Genomic DNA, 14,002 nt, shown 5'->3' on the forward strand with positions numbered 1-14,002 from the left:
ATCAGTTGTATGTATCACTCCTGGTTAAAACCTCATAATCAGTATTATTTTATACATCTTCTGCTTGAGTCCATGGTTTTTTGTATTCAGCGCATGCAGTTGTTTTAATGGGTCCTTCATGATCTTCTTTTACAACGTCACAGGAGTCATTATTCTTTATTTTGACAGTCTTAGACGAGCCTAAATACTTTGATTTTATCTTAAGGGTTGGTTCAAAGTGCGTTCTTTTGATAGTTACTAAATCATTAATTTTATAACATTTTGGAGAACGTTTTCGAAGGTTATATGTTTTATGTGTTCTATTTCGTTCCTCTACCTTAAATATTTGCTTCTTTATATCTTTTCGAAGCTCTCCTCGGCAAGTTTCAAAACTATTTTGAATTTTTGCATCAATTGTTTCTTTAATGTTTACTTTTCCATAAGTATAATCAGTATCTGCTTGAAAATTAGAAGCATTCTGTTTGCTTACTCCAGATATAAAATTAACAGTTGATATTGCTTTAGAAAATCTTCCTTTTGGGACAGAAGGTTCTTCAAGGAAAGATTTACGCCTTATATGTAATCTTGTCTTAGATTTAGTTCATTTGTAACTTGAAGTCACAGTAGATGGTATTGGAACAGCAGCAGCAACACATAGGTCTCCATAATGTTCCCAATCATCAGCATTACGAATTTCTCGCAACTGACGAAATTTTCATTTCATCGTTTATCTATTAATACAGCATCTATATCATCTTACAGCGCGCGAGGAAAAATATTAAGCTATGGATTTAAAATCCCACATTTATATATTATATATATACATATATTATATATATATATATATAATTTATTTCCTAAACAGTATTGATTAATTGATTATATTATCTCCTAAGTTTAATTAAAGCAGAATTATTTTAAAAGTGTGCATCCATACTGGTAAGTTATATTTTGAAAGATGTTTTGAAGCAATTTGAAAGCAAAATGTTAATAATGTTTTAGCGGGGACTGGAGTTAAATCATCACGAAAAATAATATTTCAATTGTAAAAGGAAAGATTAAAACATGTAATCATTGTCATTGATCGGAAATTAGTTGACTTTTCAAGGGGAACAAACCAACTCCCGTTCAATGAACAATAATTGATAAAAATACGTAAATACGAAAGTGTTTCGTCTTTACTCGAGTTATAAGTTAAAGCCAAACCGGCAATTCTAGTCAGGCCAAATATTTCCGCGAATAGTAGGAATTATGAACCAATGCTGATACTCAAAGAACTTATTCTCATGAAGCATTTTAGTCAATTCAATTTGGAGTAAAAATCAATTACTGTAGAGAAATCTTGTAAAACTCGAGTAACCATACACTATATATATAGAACATTATATATATATATATATATATATATATATATATATATATATATATATATATATAGTATACATATATATATATGTGTGTGTGTGTGTGTAAGACATAAAAAAATACGATAGCTGCTAATTGGCGACCTCAAAATTAACGATTCTAGATTTGGTGCTTTCACCCTAAATTCATCTGTTCTCCCAAATTCGAGAATCTTCTATGTTATGTAACAAACTCAAATTAATAAATCATAGCTTATCTTTACAATTAGCTCAGTATAAATACCTCTGGCTAGTTTATTGCATTTGCATTACTACTTCGTTTCACTAGGTGTTGCGCTGTCAACATTGCGTCGCTTAGCAATGTACATAGAAATTTATCATATATCATGTTGATTGAATCACAGAAATGTATCAGATTTCATTATGATTGGATAAATATCTCCTGAGATGATTTATATGTGACTGGGAATTTGTCTAATTCATTTTTGTGTCGGTGTCATCTGTTCGTCTCCCCAGCCTGCCACTATGTCACCAGGACTACGCTTCAAAAATATTACACACACACACACATATATATATATATTTACCGAGCATTTGAGGTGTCACCACTTGATCGGATAACATGTCATAGAATTAAATTACAGTTACCGTAATTTATCCAGTATATCGTATAATATTTTTCTTCTTTTAACAGACGGTAATTAGACCGTCTGTTAAATCTAAGGTATTATCTTTCGTTGGTTAAGAATATTTAACTTTACTAAACGGCTTTTCGTTGAATTCTCTGCTAACATGCGCTGGTTTACAACAATCCTCTGCAACTGTGGGAATTTCCTAAAACTTAAAGTAATCATTTGAAAAGAAAGTAACCGAAGTTCCTCTAATAATGAGACCATAAAGTTAATAAATTATTCTGTTAAGTATTAGAATATTAATAAAACTAAAAAAGAATATCGGTCGGAAAAATTATATGCCAAATGGTTTAATCAAAATATATTTATGAGTGAAGAAACTGTCTTTAAAATGTATGAGTTTTAAAAGACTGATATGTAAGGAATTTGGCTTCATGCACTCTCGTAGGCTATATAAGCTAATTGACTAAATAAGATAATTGGCTTTATTTTCGTTTGTTGAATAAAAAAGAAACAGATACTCAAATAAAATAATTTTGACGTTTATTTAAGAGATTTTTCAAACAGTTAGAATTAAAATTAAGAATAAACTACATTTAGAATTATATAAGCAATATTTTGAAAATAGTAAAAAGCCATTTCATCTAAAGTATAAAAGAAAAGTATTTAAATAATAATTTTTAATAATTTTTAAAACATGACTTTGTAAAATCCCTTGTGTTTCGGAAACTTTGTGAAAATTGCCATAGACGATTGCATCAACATCCTGAAATTATGTGCTAAATTTAATGTCGGAAACTTTTGACTATTGACTTACAATTATTTTATTTATTTATTTGGCTTCCCTTAATTATTGATTAATTTTATTGTAATATTTAAGTATTTGTATTAAATTTTAACAAAGTTACGAAATAGTAACTTTAGATCCCGCAATAAAACAAAATAGTCCTACAAAATGACTGAATCATGAAACACAGAGAATTTTATAAAACGTAAACTCAGTATAAAAAATGAAATAACTAAATTATGATTATTAAACATTATTTTATAAGCGAATAAAGACTGGTTAAAGAAACAATTGGGCCAAAATCCGCAAGTTAACAAACATTAATCGAATGGAAATTTTAAAAGTAGAAAAAGGAGGGAGAAAAACTAAAATTTAAACTTCTCTAACATAAAATGTTGTTTAACGTTGCTCAAATTAGATTATACTCGTAATTAATTAAAATTTTTTAAGCTATTTCATAAGAGATTTTTGCTCTAGCAGATTTAAATTACTTTTATAGTGTTTACTTCACGCGCATACGCACGCAGCGATAAATGTAATTATCAAAATTTATCAAATTTCAATAATTTGTTTTTTTCCTAGCATATGTATTCTCTTTCTTCAACTTTAATTTCTTTATCTCTTTCTTCAACTTTAATTTCTTTATCTTTTTATCTAGGGGGTTATGGAGTTACTCATTTGTAAATATATTGGGAAAAGAATATTCATCGTTACTTGTAATATGAGAATCGCAAATAGTGAAAAAATCTTTCTGAAGAACTTTATGAATAACATTTATAACTACGCCCATTGCCTGAGGATGAAATAAATAAGAACATGTTTTAAAACTTATATACTATTATTATTGTTTATGATATTTAATGGGTATTTATTGTTTATGATGCTTATGTTTACTTACCTATATAATTGCTTCAATTACTAGTGATAGTAAATTAATAAGTCTTTGATGGTTATAGAGCCCACCAAAGACAGAGCGGTAACGTCGCTGAACACAGGTAGTTTGTTTCGATTCCATATTGGTTTCGATTCCATATGAGCAGGCTGGCTTCATGTGTGTTTTCGTGGTTTTCCCCATGTGTAACGCATGGAGGTAGGAAGTAAGAAGGAGTCGCCCTAAACAAGTTTCTCCGTACCCTGCTCTGAAGCACCGGCGATCCCTACGTGGTGACCAAAACATTGGGTCATTTACCATTGAGTTCTATGGGATTTGACGCGTTCGGGTGTAAATATTTTGTAATTACGTCGCAAATATACATATAAATGTATATATTTTCTTTTTCTACAACACTTCAGAGTCCTAAGTATGTGAAAACAACATATTTTTAAACAACATTTCATTCTGAACGGAATTAAATGCTATACTTTTCTCAGAATGGTTTAATTTGAATGAAATATTTTCACAAGTTTTCGTTAATTACATTAGAAAAAAAAATTAAGGTAATTCGATTTTATTCGGTTAAGGTACAAAAATTAAGATCAAAGTTTATTGTATTATTAATATTAAAATTATGCATTATTTCTTTTCTATTTATAGAGCTTCTTCCGAAAATACTTTCTTAAATATGACATGATTTTTTGGTTTCTTTTCAATCGAGAAATGTAAGTCAATTTATAATTAATGCTCTATTCGGTTCATTTTAAATTACAGAATTATTAGAAAAATAGTATTTGACTTTCTCTGAACATTTCTGAAAGGGAATAAAATAAGTTTTTTTTTTTAAGTATTATTTAAAACTTGTGACTGAGTTATTATAAAATGTAAAGGGAATAATTCTTTTAATTATACTTATCAGATTTTTTTTTACCCTGCATTTCAACAATACATATTCCAAAACTCTTTATTACGTTCTTAAGTGCGCATCTCATAGCATTTGCTTTACAATACCTTTTAACAGATTGCTTTCCAATACGAACAATTCTTGCTTAAATAGTTTTATAACGTATTTGTCAACAGGATTTCAATTTATGTTTACAATTCAATAATAAGGTTTTTATATATTTAGATAACATTTATAATCATTATAAATTAGATACATTTAATCATTAGATTTCTTCACAGTACTTTCACAGTTGTTTATAAGCGAATAAATTCTTCATTTCAAATACATTTATAAATAATTTAATGAATATTTAAGTATTTTGTCAAAGGCAGATACATGCTTTTTGCAAGCACATGCATAAATACCCATACATATTTCATATTTATCATTTCCGGCATGTGCAAATCTTTAATTTCTGTGCATTCACTATATTTTTCGTGTAAAGTAATTTACACTAATTTAGCATACACCCGAAAGTTTTACATAAAAAATATATATGAATATAATTTGAATGAAAATTATAAGTATTATTTTTAATACCCACTCAAAGGTCAGTTTTTCTTCAAAATTCCCCCACGATGGCATCTCTCTCTTTAGGCAGATAGCCCTTGCATGCGTTACTCTATTTAATAAAAACTTAATCTGACCTATGTGCCTAATTACAAATATTTTAACATACATAATTTTATTTAATTTATTACATACATAATTTTATTATAACATTTAGCCATCAAGTTTCAAACTTTTCAAATCTTCTAGAAAATAAATTTTGGCAGATCTCTTTTAGCAATTTTCTTAAAATCTATATTTTTGTAGTGCAACAGCTTAGAATTTTATAAAACAAATTCATAATCAAAATCGCTGTTGTTAGTTATCGAAAAATAACCAAGATGTGATTTTTGCGTAAATGTCAGTACTATACAAATTGCTATTATCCATCACACTATGAATGTTTCTTTCATGCGAGAGTGTCCCTTTTTCGATTTCTATGGAACTGTCGTGTGTCGAAATACTATCAGAATTTTGTCAAGCGAGCTTCTAAATGTAAACAAAAAACACCCCGTCTGGTGACCCAAGCTTCAAAGCAGTGCTTCACTTCTAGCGCGGAATGGCCCCTCCTCCCTTTCCTACCTCCATGGTGTAACGTGGATACGAGGTAGTTCCTCTTAAAACGTCCTTCCCCAAGGCACCCTTAACCTAGGGAGGTGGCCCTCTCGTGCTTTGCCATAATCCTTTAAACCTAAACAAAGCGTTCATGATTATATTGAAAATTAGAGTTTGCTGAATTTAATGGACCTATACTGCGTACAAAATCCAAGGCTATACATAGACTGGTACAATCTCGTAATGGCGATTTGCCCTAAGCTTTTGATTTGGACTATTTTTAGTAACATGTTGAGCATCAGTTTTACCACCCTCGGTTGGAGTTAAAATTGCAGCTTCGTTGCTCTTGAGCAACTTTGCTTTAGCTATGTCCCCTTTCGTCTTCTGTACTTGGTCGACGATTCATGGTAAATTGGAGCTCTTCGATCATCTGACATTATTTTCTAACAATTCTTTAACGGCTTATGTTTAATAATTTGTTATATTATATTTAATTTCCTTTACTTCTAAAACTAAATAACTAATTATCAAAGAAACGTTACTTGCAATATACGACATAATTTAGAATATAAGAGTTTGGCTAAAAAAACGCAATTTGTACTTTTAGGAAACATGCAAAATAATACATGAAACTAAATCTTTATCATTGGAAAGACGGGCTTTTCCTCTTGCTTAAAAGTATAAAGCAGTTTTTTTGATTGAGCAAATTTTAAAAAAATAATGTAATGTATTGGACATCCATTTAACATTTGGATAACATTTGAATAACATTTGGATAACATTTATGATACATTATATTCAAATGTTATGCATGATTCACATGCTGAAAGAGTTTGTAACGTATGCATACAGAACCGATTAAAGCTTCATGAAATTTATTTTCCCAAAACCGCTTACAGTTCTGGAACTTTTTACACAAAAGTATTCGTACAGTTCTTCTCAGTATGACAGAGCACAACCAAACTACTAAGAAAGTTGAACACAAGTCAACGCAAAGCTCAGAAAAAGCGAAAGCTCGCACTATGATCTCTCAGCACTCTGAAGTCAATGTACTGACTTCTCAATACTCTAGGCTAATCTGAAAATCGATGGTCTCTTCAGTCTCATGTAGTTTTCACCCATCCACCAGAGATATTTCCAGTTCTTCAAATTCTCGAAATTTACAGAAGTTGTGCATAGTGACATAGAAACAGGGCAAAACTGTCGCAAAGTTCAGCGACTTTCGGCAATTTTTCGCTAAATTTAGCTATAAATTAGTCGATTAAACTAAGCTAACTTGGCGCTATTTCGCCAATTTGGGGAGCACCTCAATATTAAATGAACTTATCCTGTACCCTTATTTTTCCGTCGATGCTTGGTTTCTGAAGTTTTCCATACTACTTATACAAGAGACACTACAACTTGCATATGACTTCACTAAATTATTTATATGCATACGAAATTTCTAACATCGCCCCTTGCTCAAGGACTAGACATCCCGCACTTTACAATCAATAGACAGAAAGCCATACTTACAACTAAGGAAAATCGATAACTGAATACTAATGCAACATTAAAATAATAATTTTTATAACTAACATGGAACAAATAAAATATTAAATTAATAAATAAATGCATAAATTTATAAATTTATATACATGTATGGCGATGGTCTATTTATGTTATATATACGATGGAGACTATATGTAATGATAACACTAAGGAGCTAGCCAGTAGTTATGACGACTTGAGGCTGAGACTTCGATGGCATACCATTCCAAGCTACGACATCATTGAGTGTGTTTATGACTGTGTAAGGACAGTTCCCAAAGGGATTTAGTTTAGAGGAAAGTTATTTCCGTAGAATCAGGTTACATAATCACACCTTGTCACCTACGTTGAATCGATGTACTGTAGCTCTCCTGTTGTATTACGTCTTTAACTAGTCCGTCGCCAAGTTGACTCGCTCTCGTGTAAAATCGAACATCACATCCAACCGTGTCTGAAGATAATGAATGAACTCCTTAGGCGTTGAAGATACAGTCGGGGGGCGACCAAGCAACAGGGTCACAAAACCGACGAAAGTCACCACCGAAGAGCCTCAGGAACTTGAGATAATCGGTAGTCTCGTTGATAGACTGTATATACTGCTAAAATCACTGGGATAGATTTCTAAGCACTGGAATAGACTGCTAAGATCAGTGATACTTCCTAGTCAAGGTTCTGTTGGTTTATGGAAACTACGAGATACAAGTCACTAAGGATGAGATGATTGCCATCTGTCTGAGGATGCACAGGTGTTATTTCGGTTCTCTCTATACCGAGCAGTTTACAGAGTTCTTTAAATACAGCCGTAATAAAATTCCTTCCTTGATCGGAATGTAAATGAACAGTCAACTCCTGGGAATCCAATGTTGCGTCATTACATTACAGACTTTGGTTAGAGATTTTTGATTAGACTTTTGATTTTACTTTTGATTTGACTTTTGATTAGACTTTTGATTTTATTAATTAAATACTTTTGATTAGAGACAGGATACACTCCCGACCGCTTCGCAAAGTAATCAAATACAGCAAGGATGTATTTCTTGCCATCAGCAGTTCGTGACAGTCAGCTCAGAACGTCGAAGGCGATGCGTTCAAAGGGTGTTCCTATACTGTAATGTTAGAGTTCTCCCACTGCCGCGTTTCTTTGGTACTTTCTTGGCTCCAAAAAGTATTGCAAGACTGACACCACTTTTGCACGTCAGCTCTTACTTTATTCCACTAAAAGCGCTCATGAACTCTGCGCAAAATCTTCATTATTCTGAAGTGTCCTCCTTCCCGAATGCTGCATGTAGTTTCTAAGGATGTCCGGGATCTAGGAAGCATTAGCTGCCATCAAAATACTTTTCATCATCCTATTCTAACTTCCGGTAAAAGACGCCGTTTGGAGTGTGGAGTGAGTCGCAAGCAGCCTGATATTGTTTTTTCTTGTTTCGTGGGATTGTCGATCTAAATACCCTGCCAGGTATGTTTTCGTTTGAAGACTCCATTAAGTCAACTAAGGGTTTAATGTTGTCGTTTCTCAACTGGTGTTTTTAGAGATCGTCCTCCATGGGTGTGGGCCAGATGATGCTGAATTTCGTAATGTGACGTACTACTTAATTAGCCAGCTCGTATTTCGCTTCGATCCTGGTAATGGTGCAAAATAATGTATGTCTTTAACAATGGCGAGGAACTAGTTCCTGGGCAGAGCAATTCCTCTCCAGATTAGACAGATGCTTGTTCCAGTATGCAAACACACATTCTCAACAGATTATATCCTGGAAAAAACAACACCGAAACTGATGTTTTACTCATCCGTGTCAAATATAAACGGTTTATTGACATCACGATACGTCATGATTGTAACAGATGTGAAAAATTCATTTTTCTAAAATTAATCCTGACATTCTTTTTCATTTACAAAATTTATTTTCTCCAAAGGAAACGTTTACAGCTCTGTAACATTCTACAAAAAACCTCATACAGTTGTTCTCAGTATCACGGAGTACAATCAACACTTTAAATTACTAAGAATGTGAAACACAATGCAGTCCAATGTACATCTATAAGGCAAAGCTCTCACAAGTCAGCTCTGACCTAACAAATGAGAACTTGTGTTCTTCCTGGTCTTGTCTAGTTTCCTGCTGGCAGCTGAGAAATCTCTAGTACCTCTGATTTCTCGAAATTCTCGAAAGCATATATGGTTACAGTTACATACAAGGACCAGAAACAGTAATAATTAAATATAGGGATCAATTGCAATTATTCAGTTACAATATCAATTACATTTATGCAGGCACCGGACCAAAATGCCGCCAAATAGTCCTCAAATGTCTACTTACGCCAAATTGGGTGACTTGTTTCTTGCCAAATCGGGTGACAAAACGTAGTCGTTAAACAATCGCCAGCTTGGCGATATCTTGCCACTTTAACGAGATAGACATTTACCTCAATGTGAAATAGTCTTGCATTTGTAGTCTTACTTTTACGTCAGTGTTTCGCTGTTTTCAGACTTTTCATCTTACATTATACATTAGATGCTAGAATTTTAAGTATGATTTCTAATATCAATAATATGATTTCTAATTTATTCGCTAAAATTATTTACATATATACAAAATCCGTAACAATATATTTCCACTCTGTAACTGGTTCGGTGAGCTGAGTTTTGGTTTTTTTTCATATGTTGTAAATTGTGCCTTTTTTGCTCTAAAAGTGATCGAATTATGCGGTTTTTATATTCCAGTCAAGGATTTTATGTTTTTTATTAATCTGCATGCAATAGTTCTAGAATAATCGACAATTTAAAAGTTTAAGAGGCAAGTAAAGACTAACGCACCGCCATCTTTTCCATCTCTCGACAGTGCATGATTTGCTCTCATTAAACCTCAGCCAACGGTCACTTTATTATGCTACATGAAATGACGCTACAATTGTTTGCGTAAAATTATAGCAACTGAAATCTGAAAATTTCATTCATAGAAGCGAATATCACAATACAGTATGAGGAAAACCCTAGCTACGTGTTTTCCTAAATAACATATATCAAATTTTACATTAAAAAGAATTTTTAATTCAAACTTAAAAAAAAATAATAATAATTATGTGAAAAAATAAATTAATGTGAAATTTGCATAATTTCGCAAGCGTTTATATTGTTTTACATTACATATAGTTCTCAACTGCAAGTGAAAGGCTAGAAATTATTTTATACGGAAAAGAAATTTGGCAAAAGACAGAGTAAAGCATTTTAGCACGTATGTTCAGATGGATGCAAAAAACAAACGAGAATTTTATTATTTTTCCCCCTAACAAGGGAAATATTTTAATTAAAATTTTCATATATGTTTTCTTTTTATGTAAAAAAATGATGTCTTTCTTTAATAAAAATAACTTTGATGTGCAGCGCATATTAGTGACACGAAGGAAAAATTACAAAAAGAACTCCCATATAATTAGTAAGCTTTAATGGTAATACCATAATTAATCTTACCTTCTTCCAAACTGAAAGCAGATTCTTGTCAGATATAAAATGTTTATAGTTTTTTTTAATATTAGGTAAATTGTTATTATTATTATTTAAAAATATATATTATTTTAAGATACATTTATTTTTCTCAAAGGCGCGCATTATATTTCAACATTTTGCTTTTTGATCGATACTTCTAGGATTTCTGGAACCCGATAAAAGCCAAAAAATATTCTTATTGTGGTTAAAATAATACAGTACCTGAATTAAACTGATAAATTCTTGTCAATAGAATTGAAAAAAATTTCAGTAAGATATTTTAGCTAAAACGAATTTTTTGCAGTGTGGATATAAGAATTTTACGTTGAATATGAAGAAAAAATGTATAAAAAATGTTTAATTCTGTGGTTCTATGAAGGATAAAGTATAGTACTATGAAACCTCGATGCTAATTATATGAAAAAATATATTAGCAATAAATTATTTTTAACGATAAATGAACTGACAATTTTCAAATGAATTTAGGAAATACAATGTAAAGCAAAATTCACCGTTTATTATTTCCTTGTACGAAGTAAAGGAAGTCTTGTAACCACGAAATATTCCCGATATCATATTTCAATAAAAATAGTGATTTCAACAGCTCTCGAAACAATCTGAATGATATTTTTGAGTGATAGCTGTACGTACGGTCAGAATCAAAGACACGTTTTGCCAAAAAGGATTGTAACATGAATTTAAAATGGATTCAGAAAAAAGTTATTTCCTTGACGTCTGTATGTGCATACTTATGTATGTATCTCGCATAACTCAGGAAAGAATAGCCATTGAACGTTAAAATTTTGTATATGGGACTGCAATAACATGTAGGTGTGCACCTCCCTTTTTCGTTGCAATCGGCTGCTTCAAAACCTGAAAATGAGGAATGTTTGTGCTCAATTTTTGCCTTCGATTTCGGAACTCAGAAAGAAAAAGACAATGTGCCCAATGGAAAACACCGTCTTCTTCCTTACCAAAAAAACAACAACAAACAAATAAATAAAACATTTAAAAAAAATTTAGATTTAAAATTACGTCCAAAGGGACCTTTTTAACATTTTGTGTGTTACCTTTATTTATTAAATATGTTATTCTTCGCACTCGAACCATTAAATTGAGTTCAAGAGCAATATCGCAAAATAATTAATATTAACTTGAGCATATCTGTAGAATTTCCGATACACAGGCTCAAGCACTGGAGTTAAAAATGTTTTTATTTGCATCGTTGCCATTATTCGCTTTGGAATACTTGAGTTTGTTAATCAGAAATTCGTTAAAGTTTTACAAAATACGAAATCGATAATAAAACAAATTTCAAATTTGGGCTTCCAAATGCCTATATTCGCAGTAGGATTATGTCATTCAAAATTGGATGGCTCTAGGTACCGTTGTTTTATCACAATGCGAGAAACATGCATACTCGTACATTTATGCAGATTCTTCATTATTTATTTTTTTCAAATATAATACAGAGAGAAAATATTTGGTGGCAAAGTTTGAAAAGTGATACAGCTTTTTAAAGATTCCAAGACAAAACGCCAAAACGAAAACAATAGTCCCTCAGGAACATTTGGACTAAAAAGCACGGATATCGAAATAAAGGTCTAAGGGGATGTTGAATTCAGATTTTGATTACGTAGGCCTGATCAATCATGAATTTGTCTTTGAAAATATATCAATTAAGCAATATTTTTACATGAAGCTGCCTAGAAACATGATAAGGCGAGATAAGAAGGAACTCATCGGATTTGCAAAGATTGTTTATTTCACATGCTAATGCTATATCTTACAGTATTACCTGTACAACAATATCTTGCTAAGCATTCGAATGCAGTTATAAATCACCCATCGTATTCTCCCGATTTATCGCCAGCTGATTTTTTCCTGTCTCCGAAGCTTAAAGGGGCCTTCGATGTCTTGAAGACACGTTTGAAGAATTATCTAGACTCTTGCCACGATTGTTTTGAAGGAGAAAAATTTATTTGCAAGAAAGTAATCTTTTTGGTATATAGAGGAAGTTGCCCGGTTAGTTTATTGGCACACCTTGTATTTTACAAAACATATTTTGATTTTATCTTCATTAATACAAGAAATCTGTTCCTTTATCGCACACTGATTTGATTTTTCATATTCCTTAGAAAAAGCAAACTTCTCTTGATATTTTTCTAACATACAGAATACGATATGTAAATCCAAAAACTCATTAACTGCTGTCAGGTAAATTATCCCAGCCATAGGAAAACCTCTCATAGCAATTGTGGACATGGTTGCTGTTACCAATCCTGTTCCTTCTAAATCTCAGGTATAGGTAAAAATTTTTTCTATCCATTTTCAATATACAGCTACCTTCATGGAGCTACCTTGAACTGCCTTAAATTTAAACTTAAACCTTCAAACAGAATCTGAGTGGACAGTATGCGAGACGGTATGCCTACAGGTATGCGAGACGCTCTAAAGTAGCATTACTTTTACTGTATTCCACAGAAATCTGGGGATCCATGGGCATCGATCCGCGAAATTTACGTGCATTTTTTCCTAACTTTTAAGAAAGTAACTTAAAAAAGCAATAAAAATTTTAATTAAGAAAATGGAATCATAACTAACCGTCGTTTCCAAATAGTAATCTGAACATTCGATACAACGTTGCGAGTTGTGACGGCCCCATTGGGACAGTTTCTTTGTATTCTACACCAGTCATGCTGGAGAACCACCCTGAATCCTATTACCGGTGATTCCCCGGTTCATTTCTTAATTGATTGCTACACATGGGAAATCCCTCAAATCTAGAAATACAGGGAATCATCCAGTTACAAAAATGGAGATGAATCCCGCATACTTGAATATTAAAGGGTACTGAGAATAACCAGAATAATTTTCATTTGACAATGTGTGCCTTCTAATATATAAATTGATTGAAAGTTTTTGACATAATTTTTTGTTTATAGATAATTTAATTGTTTTTAATTATGGCAAAACACTCAAGGGGTCTAGGACTTTTCGCTGTTTCACCGTGGCCGTTTCGCCGTCGGGACGGTTAGCTGTCAAGACTTATTTTTCTTTATATGATTGTATTATATATTGCCATATTATACTCGTATTAAATTTATTTAGTTTAATAATTCTGTTTACCTTATGTATACTTAATAAAGGTTGCTTGTAACATATATAGTTATTTACAAGAATGATATATAAAGAAATTACACATAGTTAGTTGGAAAATTATGACAGTGTCAAAGAGAACTGGGCTAAACTTCTGTCATATCAGAAGTTATATTATCAATTTTTAAATAATGCGGGTGCAA

The sequence above is a fragment of the Stegodyphus dumicola genome, chromosome 2 (genome assembly GCF_044657685.1).
Source record: "Stegodyphus dumicola isolate Sdum_Otavi_A_Nest chromosome 2, ASM4465768v1".
Lineage (NCBI taxonomy): Eukaryota > Metazoa > Arthropoda > Arachnida > Araneae > Eresidae > Stegodyphus > Stegodyphus dumicola.